At 39.2% G+C, this 15,696-nt stretch overlaps 1 protein-coding gene across 16 annotated transcripts in view; it reads left to right on the top strand.

Annotated features, from left to right (window-relative positions):
• Kcnma1 (potassium calcium-activated channel subfamily M alpha 1) overlaps positions 1 to 15,696 on the top strand; it is a 720,864-nt gene that overhangs the window by 682,457 nt on the left and 22,711 nt on the right. The window lies entirely within an intron of this gene.

Below are 15,696 nucleotides of genomic sequence, written 5' to 3'. Positions count from 1 at the left end.
ATTCCCCATGGGGTCTTTATTATTACAATATGCACTTCATTTTGAAGTAGTCAAATTCACAATTTGTGAAAATGGAGCTGTGGCCTGGATAAAAATCGACCTTGTAGAACCCGTGGAACAGAGCACCTTAAACCTTAAACTATGAGCACAATTTAGAGGCTGTTTTTCCATACTACATTTCTCACATTGCCTAAGAAGGTTGTTCTCTTGAACAACCTTGAACAACTGATATGCTAATTATGCATTATTATCATATATTCATTAAAGATAATCCCAGAAGGATTACTATGTGATAAAAGATGAAGACATGGGACTTTTAGAGATGAATTGAGGTTATTCTATATTACTGAATGTAGTATAAATGTAAGCATATCTTAGTGAAATGTCAGAAATATGGTCTTAAAAATAATTACAAAATAAAATTCATCTGAATTAAGGTTGACTGGCAGCTTTCCAAGCCAGTAAGAAAAGTCAGTGTGCCCTATAGCAGGGCCCTCTTGGTTTCCTGGAATGCTGTGACTGACTGTAGGCTGGCAATATTGGCTCAGTTTATACAAACTCTTGAACACGCTGGCAAGACCAGTAGAGGCTACATAGTTATGTTCAATGAAGCACCAGATTCTTTGTAGGAGGCTGGACCGTGTCTCTTTAGAAATACCACTTTAATTCTGATCCTAATTCCAACATTCCAGGAGTCTACTCTTACTAAAAGACAAGTAAGCTATTTATGGATTTATTTCAGAACTACAAAATACGGTAAGGGCTTTTTTTAACTTAAACTTATAATATTTATGTTGACACACAGACAGTGTGTTCTAAGTAGGACCAGATGAATCATTTTTAAAGTGTATGTTTCATTGAAATAATGAAGCCAGTGCTAATTCTAAGTGATGCAATTGAAACTTGTACATAGTCGAAGGAACACATGACCGACAGCACAGAGGTCAGGCATATGACAGGGTGGAGGCGGGGCACGTCTCGGTATGAGCCATAAGGCTAACCATTGATAGCATCATTAGAGAGCCAGTTCTCAGAAACTCTGACAAATCAAAATGAGCTGATTCCTAATAACTAGTTTCAAAGGTCATCTCTAAACTCTTTTGGTACCAAACTGAAGTGTTTGGAACAAAATGGCTTAGAGTTTGTGGATGCCATTGCCTGAAAGCGATTTCTTTCGTCTGCATCCTAGCCTAGAGTAAAGGGTTCCAGGAACCTTGTACTGTTCCCCATATTTATCAGTTTTTAGCATTTGAGTAGTTGTTGAGGACCTGGAACTGTGTGACTCACCTCAGTGATACAGTCTGATCTTTCGGACCATAATGTGAACAAATATGATTTAAACGTTGGGGCAGGGCATATTAACAGGCCTACTGACAGTGCCTTTTCAAATCACCAATCCAAATCCCAACCAGATCATTCCAGACCTTGCTCTATTGTCTAGGATGAAAAATCTCCAGCTGAAGTCTGGCTCAACAAATCCAGTTAGATCCGGACTTTTTGACAAAGTACTACCTGGTGATTTCTTTGTATTCCACCGCAACCTCATTTATGAAATTTTTAAAAAATATTTATTTATTACGTATACAACATTCTATCTGTGTGTATGTCTACAGGCCAGCAGAGGGCACCAGACCTCATTACAGATGGTTGTGAGCCACCATGTGGTTGCTGGGGATTGAACTCAGGACCTTTGGAAGACGAGGCAATGCTCTTAACCACTGAGCCATATCTCCAGCCCCCCATTTATGAAAATTTTAAATCAGTTGAAAATACCAAAGCAGTACCTATGAAGTACTAGAAGGAGGTACCTCCAAACTGTAGGAGCAGAGGTCATAATGGGTGCTCGCATCCATCTATGGCCCCATCCCAAATCCTGCACAAATCACTCTGGATGTCAGTGATTCTTCCCATTCTAGCACTGCCCGCCAAGTTACCATTTATTCAAGGAGTGAATATTCTCTGAATATTACCTATCATCACTCAATTTGTTATGCTCAAATCCGCGGGGTCCCCACAAAAGCCAACAAAAGAGACCGAGACCCATATGTAAAAGCAAAGAGCCTTTATTTTAACCAAGTTTGCAAACTCGGTCTTTCCGAATGTCCATCATATTGGAATATCCGGAGAGCCTCAAGCTCAATTAGAATAGGGTTTTTATAGTAGTAGAGGTGGGGGTGAGGGCTTTTTTGAGGTTTAGGGCTCCTGATTGGCTGACATTTGTCAGGAGGTGTCCTGTTGAGGTGTGCTGGCAGGTGTCTCTATCTACAGTTCTTGGAATGCCAGGCATTTACTTTGAATGGTCTGCTTTTGGGTGGGAGTTGGGCAGTCTCATCCTGTGGTTCCTCTTGCAGCCAGGCATTGTCTCAGGATAAACTATTGAGACTCCAGACTCCATTTAAATTCATCGATGACCAGACTCCCAGGCCAGGTGATAATGGTTGGAAGTAAAGAACTTTCTTTGGGTGGCCTACCCAGATTAGTTTATCATGGCTGGCCCCCACAAATTCCTCCTGGATTACTACTTTGCTAAAAGAATACTGTTTTGATTCTTTGTTGACCTTTTTGAAATTGATAGAGTTGAATCTTGTGGCTTCATCCAACAGATCGACAACAGAAAACCATGGTGGGAGGAATAATTATCCTTCTGGATGTGCACCTCTGAGAGGAAGGGTTCAATTGAGAAATAAAGTTTTCAGAATAATCCTAGATTGCTTCTCTCTCCCTCTCTCTTCCTCCCCCTCTCCCCCGCATAACTATACACACAAAATGAAAGAAGTTTGTCTGGTTTTAGAGCTATGTGTGAGTCTTCAGATTTTTTTTACCCAATTTCACTTCTTCCAAAACCCAACTCCTGTTTCATTTCCACTTAGACACCTGAAATAAGAAAGTACAATATTGACTCCCTAGTCACACTAGTTTCCTGGCTATGGTCCCTGAATCTCTCTGGGCCTCATTTTTGTCATCTTTAAAATAGAATAATAATCACACATGTTCCTTAACTTGTCCTTATGAGACTGTGGTCATGGTTAAAAGTGGTGATGAAGTATTTAGCATATGATCAGTTCTCTAAAGCTGTATTATAGTTATTGTTCTTAATCAATACATTTATTGGTCACCTACTAAATGACAGACATTGTTCTCCATATTACGGATTCAGGATAGAGAAGTGAACCATGGTAATCTAGAGGTGAAAACTGTAGGGGAACAATTAATAATGCCAAATAAAAAAATGAGATCTTGAATATGTGAAGCACTTGGGCCAGTGTGGCACAGGGTCATCAAGGAGAACAGAAGCTTCTGGTTCTGATTCCACCAGTCCTTTGTTTTCTACCGTCTGGGAATCAGTTGAGACCAACTTAAGTGTGATGTGAACAACTCCTTGTGCACATGTGACAGCAGAACCATAGATTTGCTATTTACGTGCCCATGTGTGTATGTATGAATGTGTCTATGTACTCATTATCTCCCCTGCACACATGCATGCATGCACACATACTCTAGAGATTTAAGACTCAGAAGCTATGTAGATAGATGACTCAGAAGTCTGCAGGAGGAACATGTCTGTGCTTTCATGTCTCATGAACTGGCCTCAGTGTCAGAAATAACTAGATTTGTATTACCAAGACGAGAAAGTGTGCTCCTCTGAATCATGGGTCCACCTGCCTTTCTGTCTATATTATAACCTCCTGAAGGGCCAGACCCTGGGTGAGCCTTATGTTGAAGGTGGAACTCTCAGCCCAGGTTAATCCAGTGCCATTCTAGAGATGCCAGCAATTTATGTTCATGACTCATCTCTTATACTCCACACAAGAGTCCTCATTTCTCCTTCTCACAAGCAGACAGACCGTCCGCAGGCACAGCCAAGGCAGATGGAGTAGCAGCAGCGTTGTCTGAGTAGCAAACAGTGGGATGTTGTGCTGGACCCAAGAACACACTCCTTGCTGCTGCACCAGCAAGGCAGATCCAGGAGAAAATAACTGAATAGTTCTCATTGCTCATGAGAGAAAAATACTAAAAATAAAAATCCACACCATGAAAACTAGCAAATATAAAAAATGGCACATATGACATGGAAAATGACAATTTTAGTGCAATTATAGACGAAAGGCAGAGTGCCATTAAAGTTAAGGCAATGTTATTAAAAGATGTGTTAATTTTCAGTTAAATTTTCTATAAAAGACCAATTAGTTTAAAAGACTTGACAGCATTAACTGTGAAACATAAGCTCCAGTAATTATACTTAAAAAAAAAAAAAGAAAGAGGAAGATGAGCAAGTGAAGTGGGATGGCCCAGCACGCATGAGGCTAGGTGGCGCTGCAGATTCAATTTCCTGGTCCGTATTCCAGCCTTTCAAGGTTTTGCTGTGTGTCCTTCCAGGAGCCAAGAATCACCCAATGCTAGAAGGCAAGAGCCCTCGCATGTTTGAAGGCAGTCCTCCTTATTAGAGATGAGAACACAGAAGCAGAGAGAGGGGCATTTTCTAAATTGGCTTCATTGGCTGTTCTTTCTAATAAGTTACAATTCACTGAGTACTAGCTGAATATGGGAAATCACACTTGTTCTCTTGTTTAAAACTAGTCCATAAATGTGTGTTTTGCTTACCCGCCCCCGTTATGTAGATGAAGGGACCACACCATGGAAAGCCTGGGCAATGTTCCCATTATCCTAGCTATTGAGAAACCAAGAAGGGATTAAAGACAATACCATTGAACAGGGTGAGATGGTTTAGAGGCAGAGGCACTTACTGCTAAACATAATGACCTGAATTTGATCCTTAAGGCTCACATGGGGAAGAGAATCAACTACCCCAAGTTTTCTCTGCCCTCCAAAGGCACACCGTAGCACACCCCCTATGCACACATAAATATGATAAAAAATTTAAAAACCCATAATCAGGATATCAACTTTCTCTACTACAGAGAAAACCTCCCCTGATAAAATGTTGGACACTTGCCTTCACAGTGAGGAGTGGACCCTGCATTCTTTAGACTGCACAGGTGTCCTGATTTCAGGCACCAAATGGATCTCTAACTCATCCCTCTTGCTGCCCACCACTAAAGTAACTCGGGATGTCTGTGGACGAGTCCTTTCAGTCCACAGCTGTCATGCAGAACTCCCTCATAAGGCTGCCAGTACCACCACCGTGGATTTGGAGGTGAGGTATGGGGTGTCTGGAGGTTTATGAGTGTGCAAGACAAAGGTTCGTGCATGCACTCTAGAATCTCACTTCACAGTTTGCAGATCCTCAATGCCAGAATTTTCATTAATCTACAAAATAATTGTGCACTCTGGCTACTTTACCTTCAGCAAGAATAGTCTTTGATAATTGACATTTAGAGTCCCCGGTGCCCGTTTTGCATCATGATGCTGAAACAGCCCCTTCATCCACAAAAAAAAAAAAGCCTGGAATAGAGATTGATCAAAGACTTCTGAATGTTCAAACACCTAGGAAACCCTGTCTCCTACTTTCAAGTTGAGCCACTCATGGGCAGTTTTAAGGCACTGTCTTTGGATTGTATACAGAAGCAGACCACACCAAGGCCAGGGATTATTGGGCACTCTATAAGTACCAGTGTTTTCTGTATAAATCATTTCAATACTGAAAGGGATACATGTCGAGAGAAAATCCTAACAATTAACAAAACCATGTCCTTCCATCTTGTCCTTATCTGTGTATTACAACTCTACCATAACCTTTGTTTATAATAAACAAGCTTCAGTTTCACATAGAAAAAGACAGTCATGTTCCTTTTGGAAAATTTAGGAATCACAAGAATGTAGAAAAATATTTAAGTGATCCATATTTCCAAGACTGAATAAAAGTGTTTAATATTTTGGTATATGCCTTTAATGCCTATATGTGTATGTGTGTGTATAAAGTGTATATATATATGTACATATATACATACACACATATAGTAATATATTATATATAATAGTAATATATTACTTATAGATCACAGATAGAGAGATAATAGATGGATAGATAGAGCTACCAGTTTTAAATCTTGGTTAATTCTTTTTAGTTAATATTGTGTCAAGAGAATTTAGCATGTTATACTTTTTTAATGTCACAATTTGCAAAACTTCCATAGAATTTCATGACAATCCTTTCTTGGATAAACCGCAAACTTTTACTATATTGTAGATCAGTTGTAAAACATTTTGTTATAATAACAGCTATGGGTCTTAGCTTTCAGTCACTATAGTAGATAACTATCTGAAACAGTAAACTTGGGTAAAGAACTGATTTCGACTCATGGGTTCGGAGGTTTCAGCTCATGGCCTATAGGTCTGGCTGCTTTGGGCTTTGGTTGAGTCAGCACATTATGGTCTGTGGTGGAGTGCGGTGAAACTGCTGACCTCATGGTTCTGAAAGCCATGCCAGGAAGAAGAGGATAAATCCCCACAATCCTTTGTGTGGATGTGCTCTCAGAGACCGGAAGACTTCTCTCCAGGCCCCGCCTGGGAAGGGCTCCCACCTCTCAATAGCACCGAGCTGGAGACCCACCTTCACACGTGAGCCTTCAGAGGCTGTTCTAGAGAAAACCTGGAGCACCCAGAGTTAGCATTTTGTACATGAATCTTGCAATGAGTAACAATGTATTTCTTTGAGGTAAACTGACCGGGTTTTGAGCAAATATGAGCACCTGTAGATCTAGCTCATGGTCATCTCTCCTGATTATGTCCGCAAAGCAGGTGTGCCCACACCTCCCATTGTGGGTGTGACACATCATCTCACGTGCTGAGGGACTTTGTGCTGTCACCTTTCTAGGAGGACCTTTGACTATGTTTGTGTATATATTTGAATGTATACATTTTAATGGGTAGGTAGTCATATACATATTTATTGATTTCTTCTGATCATTTCAGTTTTTATCCTTAAAGACTTTTTTTCTGTATAAAGAATCATCAAAAAAGAGATGAATAATTTAGCTGTGATCGTAATTTAATTTTTAAATGATACTTCCTTTCCTTTCTTAGAATTTCAAATAAGTATGAATCTATTAAATAAATAAAATAGAAAATTTTCATTTTAATAATTTTTTTCCAAAATGCAGAAGCATCTATCAGTTGGGTTATATGTTTTTTGCATGTTTACTTGAATCCTAGTACTTTTTAGATTCACCTTAAATTTTTTTTTAATCTACCTATATTCTTTTTTCTTTTCTTTATATTTGTTGGTTTATTTTGTTTTGTTTTGGGACAGGGTTTCTCTGTGTAGCTCTTGTAGACAAGGCTGGCCTCGAACTCACAGAGATCTGTCTGCCTCTACCTCCCAAGTACTAGGATTAAAGGAGTGTGCCACTACCACCTGGGTCTACCTGTTTTTGTTGTTGTTGTTGTTTTATAACCACGCCACCTTTATCTGAAAGCCTGTTACTATGTGTACAATGTATATTGTATGAGTGTATCATTATTTATTTAGTCAGTATTATACTGCTGGAAGAAGTTTTCAGAAAGCCGATTTCTCCCAGATCCATTTGTGGAGAAAGCATCTTTATCCAGTGAACTGTCTGTAAGAACCTGCATGGCCAGGCTTTGCGCCTCTTAGCAGCTACAGACTCAGGGAAAGCTACTTGCCTTAGTGACTGTAACTCTGAAATAACTAAAGGTGTCACATAAACAAATGAACATTTCTGGATCCCAATAAAGTTAATTAAAATAAAACAGAAACAATGGCTTTATTTATTAATCCAATCCCATATCTTAATATTTATAAGTGCTGGACAGACTATGAACTTGGCATGCCATTCTTGTTGATATAATTTCTAATACTATCTATAGTGGTTAGAAAATCTTCAAAGTTTACTGTAGTATTTGAGAAGAAAATATGATAAGACTCTTCCCAAGAGTCACTTAATAGAATTGTATCCAGTTGTTGTCTGAAGTCCGTGTGGAACCTACAGTTAGGTGCAGATCAAACTTAGTTTACTGGGAGAGATGATAAATAGTATGTTATGTGTTATAGCACATAGATTGTCTTTTCACCTAACACCCTGTTTCTCTGCCAATGAGTATGACTGTGGCCTATGCTCTAAAGCAAAGTCAATTCTTCCTAAAAGATTTACTTACTGTGAGGTGGGGGTGATCAAAACCCTACTTAGGGCTCTGTGAGGAGTAGACATCCTTTAACTGGTGAGCAGTCCTTCCAGGCCACACAAGTCTGTTTTGATGCATGTTCAGTGACTGGTATTAAAAGGAACTTCCAGAATATCGGCATTAATTATTTTATTTGACTTGCATGGCATTGTCTTTCTGACTTCTGACTTTGGTGGTGGTTATATTCATCACTGGGCTAGTTTCTCAAGGCATTATTTTTAGACTCGTTAATTCATTAAATACCCGCTTGCTGTTTCATTGTTTCATGGCTTCATGTTTCAGTTTGCTTCTATCTCAGGAAAACATAGAAAAAACTTATAGCTTTATTCATTACAATTATTTTGCCTTTAATCTGCTTGTAAATTTTCAGGCTTATTCATGACAGTTTTGCTTGTCATATTCAAATATTCCTTAATTTTAAATACTCCCTATTGTAAGCTTCTTTTCCATCTTGATCAATACATTTATTTAGAGGCTCCCTTGAAACAATGGGTATTTACTATTGTATCGTTTTAATTTTACCCATAAAAAGTTGGAGCTCTTTTGTGAATGTTATCTAGTATCACTATAAACATTATATTTTAGAAATTTTCTTAAAATAAATTGTTGTCTTATTTATTCCACATAAAATACTAATTTGGCATTAATTTTGTTTCTTGATAGATCTGGAAATCTTTGTCATTTTATAAATTCTTTAGCTCATTGTGTTCAGTTATACATATAACCCCGTCTGTAATCCTCTATTATTCTTTTAGTTTTTAATTGATTCTATGATTATTTTTTGCCATTTGTCTTTTGGTATATAGATTAAAATTTAAATGCTTATTATGTCTAGTGATGCTTAAACTTGTGAACATTCAGTTCTATTTTAGCTCTAGTTAGTGTTTAACGGTCCCTACTATAAATGTACCCCAAATCTCTATTATCTAGGGGAAGCTCTGTCATGTCTTGGTTTCTCCCTTATACAACCTATTTTAATGTCATTACTTCCTTTCTCCACCCTCCTATCTCATTTCTGATTTTAAAATCCATTCTAATGATAATGTACTAATAGATGATTTTATGTTGTTATTTTTCTTTTCATGCCCATGTGTATGTATCCTTGCGAGTAAGGGAGGCTAGCAATCAACACCATTTATTTTCTATTGTTTTTCACCTTAGTTTTTGAGACAGAATCTCACACTGACCTCAAGGATTCCCCAAGATTGGATGGTCCATGAGCTCCGGAGATCATCTTGCTTTGTCTCCCCAGCACTGAGATTAGAGGCATGTTCCGCCGCACTGCGATTCTTCTGTGGGTGTTGGGATCTGAACTTAAATCCTCATGTTTGTCTCGCAGGTGTCTTACCGCACGGAGCTGTCTCTCTAGTCTTGTGATAGCATTTTAAAGTTCCGTATCTTGATAAACCTCACCAGTATTTTAAAACCAAACTGGCCCCCTTTAAGGTGAAATTTCAATTGTATTTAAGAAAGGTAGGTTTTGATTCTGAGTGTCTTTTAAAGTTGAATGACAAGCTGGAGAGATAGTGCCACAGTTAAAAGTTATATACTGCTCTTGCAGAGGACCTAAGTCTGGTTCCTAGCACTTTGGCCAGGCAGCTCAGAACTGCCTGGAACTCCAGCCCTAGGGGGTGTGGCACCCTCTTATGACCTCCAGAGGCACCTGTGCGCTTATGCGAATGTACCCCTCATTGCATACCCAGGTAAATTCGAAGGTCTTCTCTGAAGAAAACAGAAAGGCTGGTGCAGCACAGGAGAGGCAGAGGGAGGCCTCCAAAGCCACCGCCATCAAAATTGCAAGCCAAGCAGTCTCTAGTATGCAGAATGAGATTCTAACCACAGTGGCAGCTTTTTGAGATCACCCTGTGTATGACCAAAGATGGGACACTGTTCCCAAGGTAGAAGCTATTATAGCCAAAACGAGCAATCGTATGTAGCATTTTCTCCCAGATACACAAAACATTGGAATGATGTTCGTAACGACAAGACAAGAGTTCTCAGCATAATATAAACATTTCATTCTGTGCACAAGAGACCCCTTAACTTGAAACTTTGAGACCCAGGGGACTTGGGTGCACCTTTCCAAAACAACTTCCAAAACAAATGGCAGAACTAGGGTTCCAGGGGTCTAGTCTCATGCAACTGAGAGCAGCTTAGCATAGGTGACAGTTGAAGGCTGACTCATTCATGCTTTTATGGGGAACTTATGAATGAAAATGACGTGATGGGACTTGAGAGAGGGCTCAGCAGTTAAGAGCACCGACTGCTCTTCCAGAGGACCTGGGTTCAATTCCCAGCACCTACATGGTTGTTCACAACTCTCTGTAACTCCTGGATCCAGCATCATAGCACAGCCATACTTACAGGCAAAACAGCAATACATTAAAAAAGAAGAAAAGAAAGTGAAGTGAATAAATGCTTCAGTACTCGAAGACCTTCCTATTGTTTCCACAGATTAGAGGGACAGTTTCATAGCCTATAAAGTTCTTGGAACAAAGGTATTGTTTCAAATTTAGTTGATCTGTCTTTTATAAAAGTTCATTATGGGGGGCCTGGTTTCCCTAATTTTATACTTTCGTTCTGAGAGCAGTGTTGCCAGTCACTATCCCTCACTATTTTTTTAATTTAAACTTAGATATTCAACCAGCGCAGGACTCAGCACTGATCTTGGTTGTTTGGTGCGGCCCTGGTGTGCGTCTGAAGTTCATGTTCCCCATCAGGACAGGGTGTTCTTCCTGGAAGTGCTTTCTCGTCCAAAGTTCCCGAATTCTGGTCACGCCTCTAACACGTGAACACTACCGTTTATCATGTCGCGCTCCAGCTTCAGTGTTTATCAGATCCTCTGTTTTGTTCTGTTCTTTTAAGGACAGTAAAGCACGCACTCCCCACCATTAACCGTGTGTGTGTGTGTGTGTGTGTGTGTGTGTGTGTGTCTCCACATGTTTGTGGGGGGTTCATGTGTGCACACCTGCATCTATGTATGTACTTACAGTTTTCCGTTTTATAGCTTCTCTTCCACATATAAAAAGTTAACCATTATAAACGTAATTATCTCTTAACCATGTAATTATCTTTTAACCAGTTCTTTTAAGAAGTATTTTATTGGAATATTAATAGACCATAAAATTCACCCAAGTATACGATTTTATGGGTTTTTTTAAGCATATGTAAACATCTCCAAGGATCTTTTAAGAACAGTTTCATAGCTTCCAAGAGAACTCTGTCCTCATTTTCCTTACTGCTTTAGCCGCTCAACCCTGACCATCCACGGGCATGTATCCCTATCTCTCTAGAATGGTCTTTTCTGGATGGTTCATATAAATGGAATCTTATTTGTTTTTGTGACTCATCCTTGTTGTAAAATGTACTTTATTTCTTTTTATACACAAATAAAATTGTTTCCACTGTTATAACATTTTGTGATGCATCCACTAACCGAGTGCCATTTTATTTGTTTCCGGTCCTTCTGGCTATGGCAAATGATGCTGCTATGAATCTCTCTGCATGAAGTTTTGTTCTGATGTATCTTTCATTTCCCTTGGTTATGTAGAGTTGTTGGGTCCTGTGGTAACTCAAAATTTACCCATTTAAAGAACTTTCAGACTGCTTTCAATGATCGGAACACTTACACACCTACGGAAGTCTGTAAGGGCTCCAGTTTCTCCACGTTCATCAGTTCTTGCTGTTTACCTGTCCCTTGATTTATCATAACCATCCCCGTGGGTAAAGATGAACTCCCGTTAAGATCGGAACTTGTGTTGTCCTTAAGACTACTGGCGTTAGGCCTCCTTGTGTCTCCTGACTTATCTACCTTGTTTTGAAGGAATGTTTATTCAAGCCTCATCCTTTTTCTATTTTTCAAATTTATTGCCTTTTGGTTGTTACATTATTGGTGGATTTTAAACTCTGAATACTATATCCTTATAAGATACATTATTTTCAAATATTTTCTCTAATTCTACAGAGAAGTTTTACTTTCTCCATAGCGGCTTCCAGTGTATAATTTAAAAATATTATGAGATAGAAATGATCAAGTTTTCTTGTGTAGTCTATGATTTTGGTGCCTTATCTAAGATAATTGTCAAAGTGAAGTTATGAGGATTCACCACTGTTATTTCTTCTTACCTTTCTACACTTTTAGCTGTCACATTTGGGTCTTTGATTCATGTTGTTTTGTATATGGTGTGAGGAATAGGGCCAACATTTTCTTCTGTATGTTGATGCTCAGTTTTTGTAACACTGTTTATTTAATAGACTATTCTTTCTTTAAAAAGCTTCTTGATATCCTCATTGAAAGCCAGTTAATAGTAGTTCTATGTGTTTATTTCTAGATGCTCAGTTCTGTTCTCTTGGCCAGGCATCATGCTCATGTTAGTAGTAGATGTTGAAATCAGGGATTGGGAACTTTCAATTTTATTGCTGGCTGCTTTTTATATGATTTATATAACATTTTATGTTTTCTGCAATTTCCTATAAAATTCGATAGGAATGTCTTGAATCTGTATAATGTTTAAGGTTTTTATTATTATTTTAATCTTATCTTCCAATCCAAGAACATGGGATATCTTTCTATTTATTTACATTTCATTCATATCTTTTGTAATGTTGTATAGCTTTTAGTATATCAGCCCTGGAACTTCTTGAAAAAAATTTCTTCTTAAACATTTCATTATTTTCAATGTTGTTGGAAGTAGAATTTCTTTCTTAAATTTTTCTTGTTCACATAGAAAAAGGTTTAATTTTTGCATAATGTTTTTTGTACCCTGAAATCTTACTAGTCCCTTATTACCTATGATCACTAAAGCAGGTTCCTAGGGATTCTCTTTATACAGTGCCAGGCCACTTTGGGTGGAGATAATCTTCCTTCATTTCCAGTATGAATGTCTTTTATTTCTTTCCTACTAACTAAAACTTCCAACACAATTTTAAAATGGAAGTCATGAGAAAGATCTTCTTTGTTGCTGATATTAATGGGAAAGCACCTGCTCTTCCACCCTAAAATAGTGTGCATTAACTGTTTTATCTGTGTGCTCCTTATTAAGTTTTTTTTGACAGTTTCACACATTTATATATAATGAATTTTAGTCACTTTGATCTCTTCTCCTTTCTCTGTCCTACTGAAACTCTTCATCTCAGTTAAGTCTCAGTTTCCTTCCCATGGTCTTTTTGTGTGTGATTCAATGAGTTTAATTGGTGATTTTTGCATGAACATAGGTGAGAGGATGTTCGCTGGAGCAAGGAAACTTGCCAGTGGCTACACCACTGAAGAAAGTAGCCTTTCCACAGACATCTTATAATTGCCAGTAGTTCCTCAAGCAGGGGTGGGGCCTCCCTGGCTCCTTCCCTAGCTACGATGAGATATAAGTTGGTCCAGTTTTGTGCAGGTCCTGGAAGATGACCACAGCCATAGTTAATAAGTCATGTCTACAAGACCTCTTATCTCTCCATCTTCTGGCTTCTATTATTTCTGCCCTTCTTGGGTAATGTTCCCTGAGCCTTGGAGACGGTGCTCCAGGTGGGGTCAATCACTCTACTGTCACTTAATCTCTATACTTTGGCGAGTTAGATCTTCTAATGACTACTTACCCAGTCAAAAAGATTCTTCAGTGTTTTATTTTGAAAACGGTTTCCTTTTGAAAAACAAACAAACAAACAAACAGAAAAACAACTGTTCCTCATTTCTGTACATTTTGGCAGAGAGTACTTAGTGGTTCAGCAAACAGTACTGTTAATGTTTGCCATCCACTTACCTGCTGTTAGAGTAATTTCCCAGCCATTGGTCTAGCATGGTAATTGGAACACAAAGGTAGTTGTCAGTTTTCTGTCCAGTTCTCCATTATTTAATATGATAGATAGGACTGGGTAGGGTATCGGACCATAGGGAAAATATTGGGAAGTGTTTGTGTGTCTTTAATCCATGTAATAAATCTCCAGGATGTAGTTCACAGGACCTTCACTGTGTTCTTCTTTTATCTAGAGGAGCAGTTCTCTATGTGGTTCTTGACCCCTTTGGGGTTGAATGACCTTTTCACATGGATCATAATCAGATATCCTACATATCGGATATCTTATGATTCATAGCAGAAATAATTTTGTAGTTGTGGGTCACCACAACATGAGGAACTGTATTAAAGGGTCACAGAATTAGGAAGGTTGAGAATCACAGCTCTGGAGGAAACCCGGGCACTGAGGCTGACTGAGAGATAAGAGGTTCCAGAATGAAGGGAATAATGGCCGTCCATCTTCTGGGACAAAAACTGAAACAGTAACAAGAATGACCAAGCGATATCTGAATATGAGAGTGGCTGTTGCCCATCATCAACAGTCCCCATGTCTCTGGGCTCAGGTCAGGCATATTTACCAGCACTTCCTGGGCCCTGAGTTTCTTCTCAGTCCCTCAGGTGCTGAGCGCCAAGTATCTTATAGCTGCTCTGCTATTCCATTTTACAGGTGATGATACTAAGTTCAAAAATGTTTCATAACTTTCGAAGGCAGCAGAGCTTCTGAAAGGTGAAGTCGACACCGAACCTCAGCACGACCCCAGCCCTCTTAGCCTTCCCACTTCCATCTGCTCCCTTGAGTGTCCTCAGTTCTGCTTGTCCACCCCAGAGAACAGCGGAACTCTTGAGCATCAATCCTGAGTAGGATAGCCTGTGTATAACTTTCCCAGCATTCTTTGCAGCTGGGATTCTTTGTGCTTTCTGGCTGAGTGTTTCAATAAGGAACATGAAATCCAGGCCCTCCAGCAGCATCTTCTTAACTTGGAGGCCCATGTGGAATTCTTTGCATATACACTTGTTTTTAACAACCATGCTGATTTTAATGGCTGTAAACACTGATACCCAGGACAACACAGAGCTAGGGACGCGGGTAGGATGAGGGCTCAGCCATGTCTGTTTTTGTGCCTCATGATGCACTGCCGTGTAAACTGTCAAGGAAGTTGCAAATAAGAATGCACCTGTCTTTTCTAGCCTGCTCCAGCAGTGCATAAATGCCCCAAAACCACACCCAAGATCCGGTTTGTTTTTATGTAGAGGCTTTGACTTCTCCTCATGCAAGAAAATGGAACATAGCACCTTTAGCTGATAGTTTCCCCATTTTGGCTGGGTGACAAATGTCATTTTAAGGTCTTTTCTTAGACATTCTATTAATTTTAAAGCCCCCCCCCAAATTGCCTTCTTCTGAACATTCCATGTGGGAAAAAAATGGCCATGGAAGGGAAGAAGTTCTTTAAATCATCTGTATTTGCCCCAGACAGCTGGGGTTATTTGCAAACCCAAGATCCACACATCAGGATGTGCAGCTTCCCCAGCTGCTGTCCTAGTGGTGACTTCTGGGTCCAGCCATGGTAAAAGTCTGGGATAAATTGTTGAGTGTGTGGCATTCAAAATTCTTTTGGCATATAATTCCAAACAGAAAAAAGTTTTTCTATTTGTAGGTGGCCTTCCTCCCAACATATGGGTGACAGGCTCTAAGAGGTTGCCCTCTTTGGGGTAGCAGCCCAGGCGAGGTAGTATTTGTTTATCTACCAACATCAATTTTTCAGGCATTAACCTTTTAAGAAGAATTCCCTGAATTGTTTTTATTCATTTC

This window comes from Myodes glareolus, chromosome 12 (genome assembly GCF_982192425.1).
Source record: "Myodes glareolus chromosome 12, mMyoGla1.1, whole genome shotgun sequence".
Classification (NCBI taxonomy): Eukaryota; Metazoa; Chordata; class Mammalia; order Rodentia; family Cricetidae; genus Myodes; species Myodes glareolus.
Note: the sequence above shows the minus strand (reverse complement) of the source record. Positions and strands in the feature narration are given on the sequence as shown.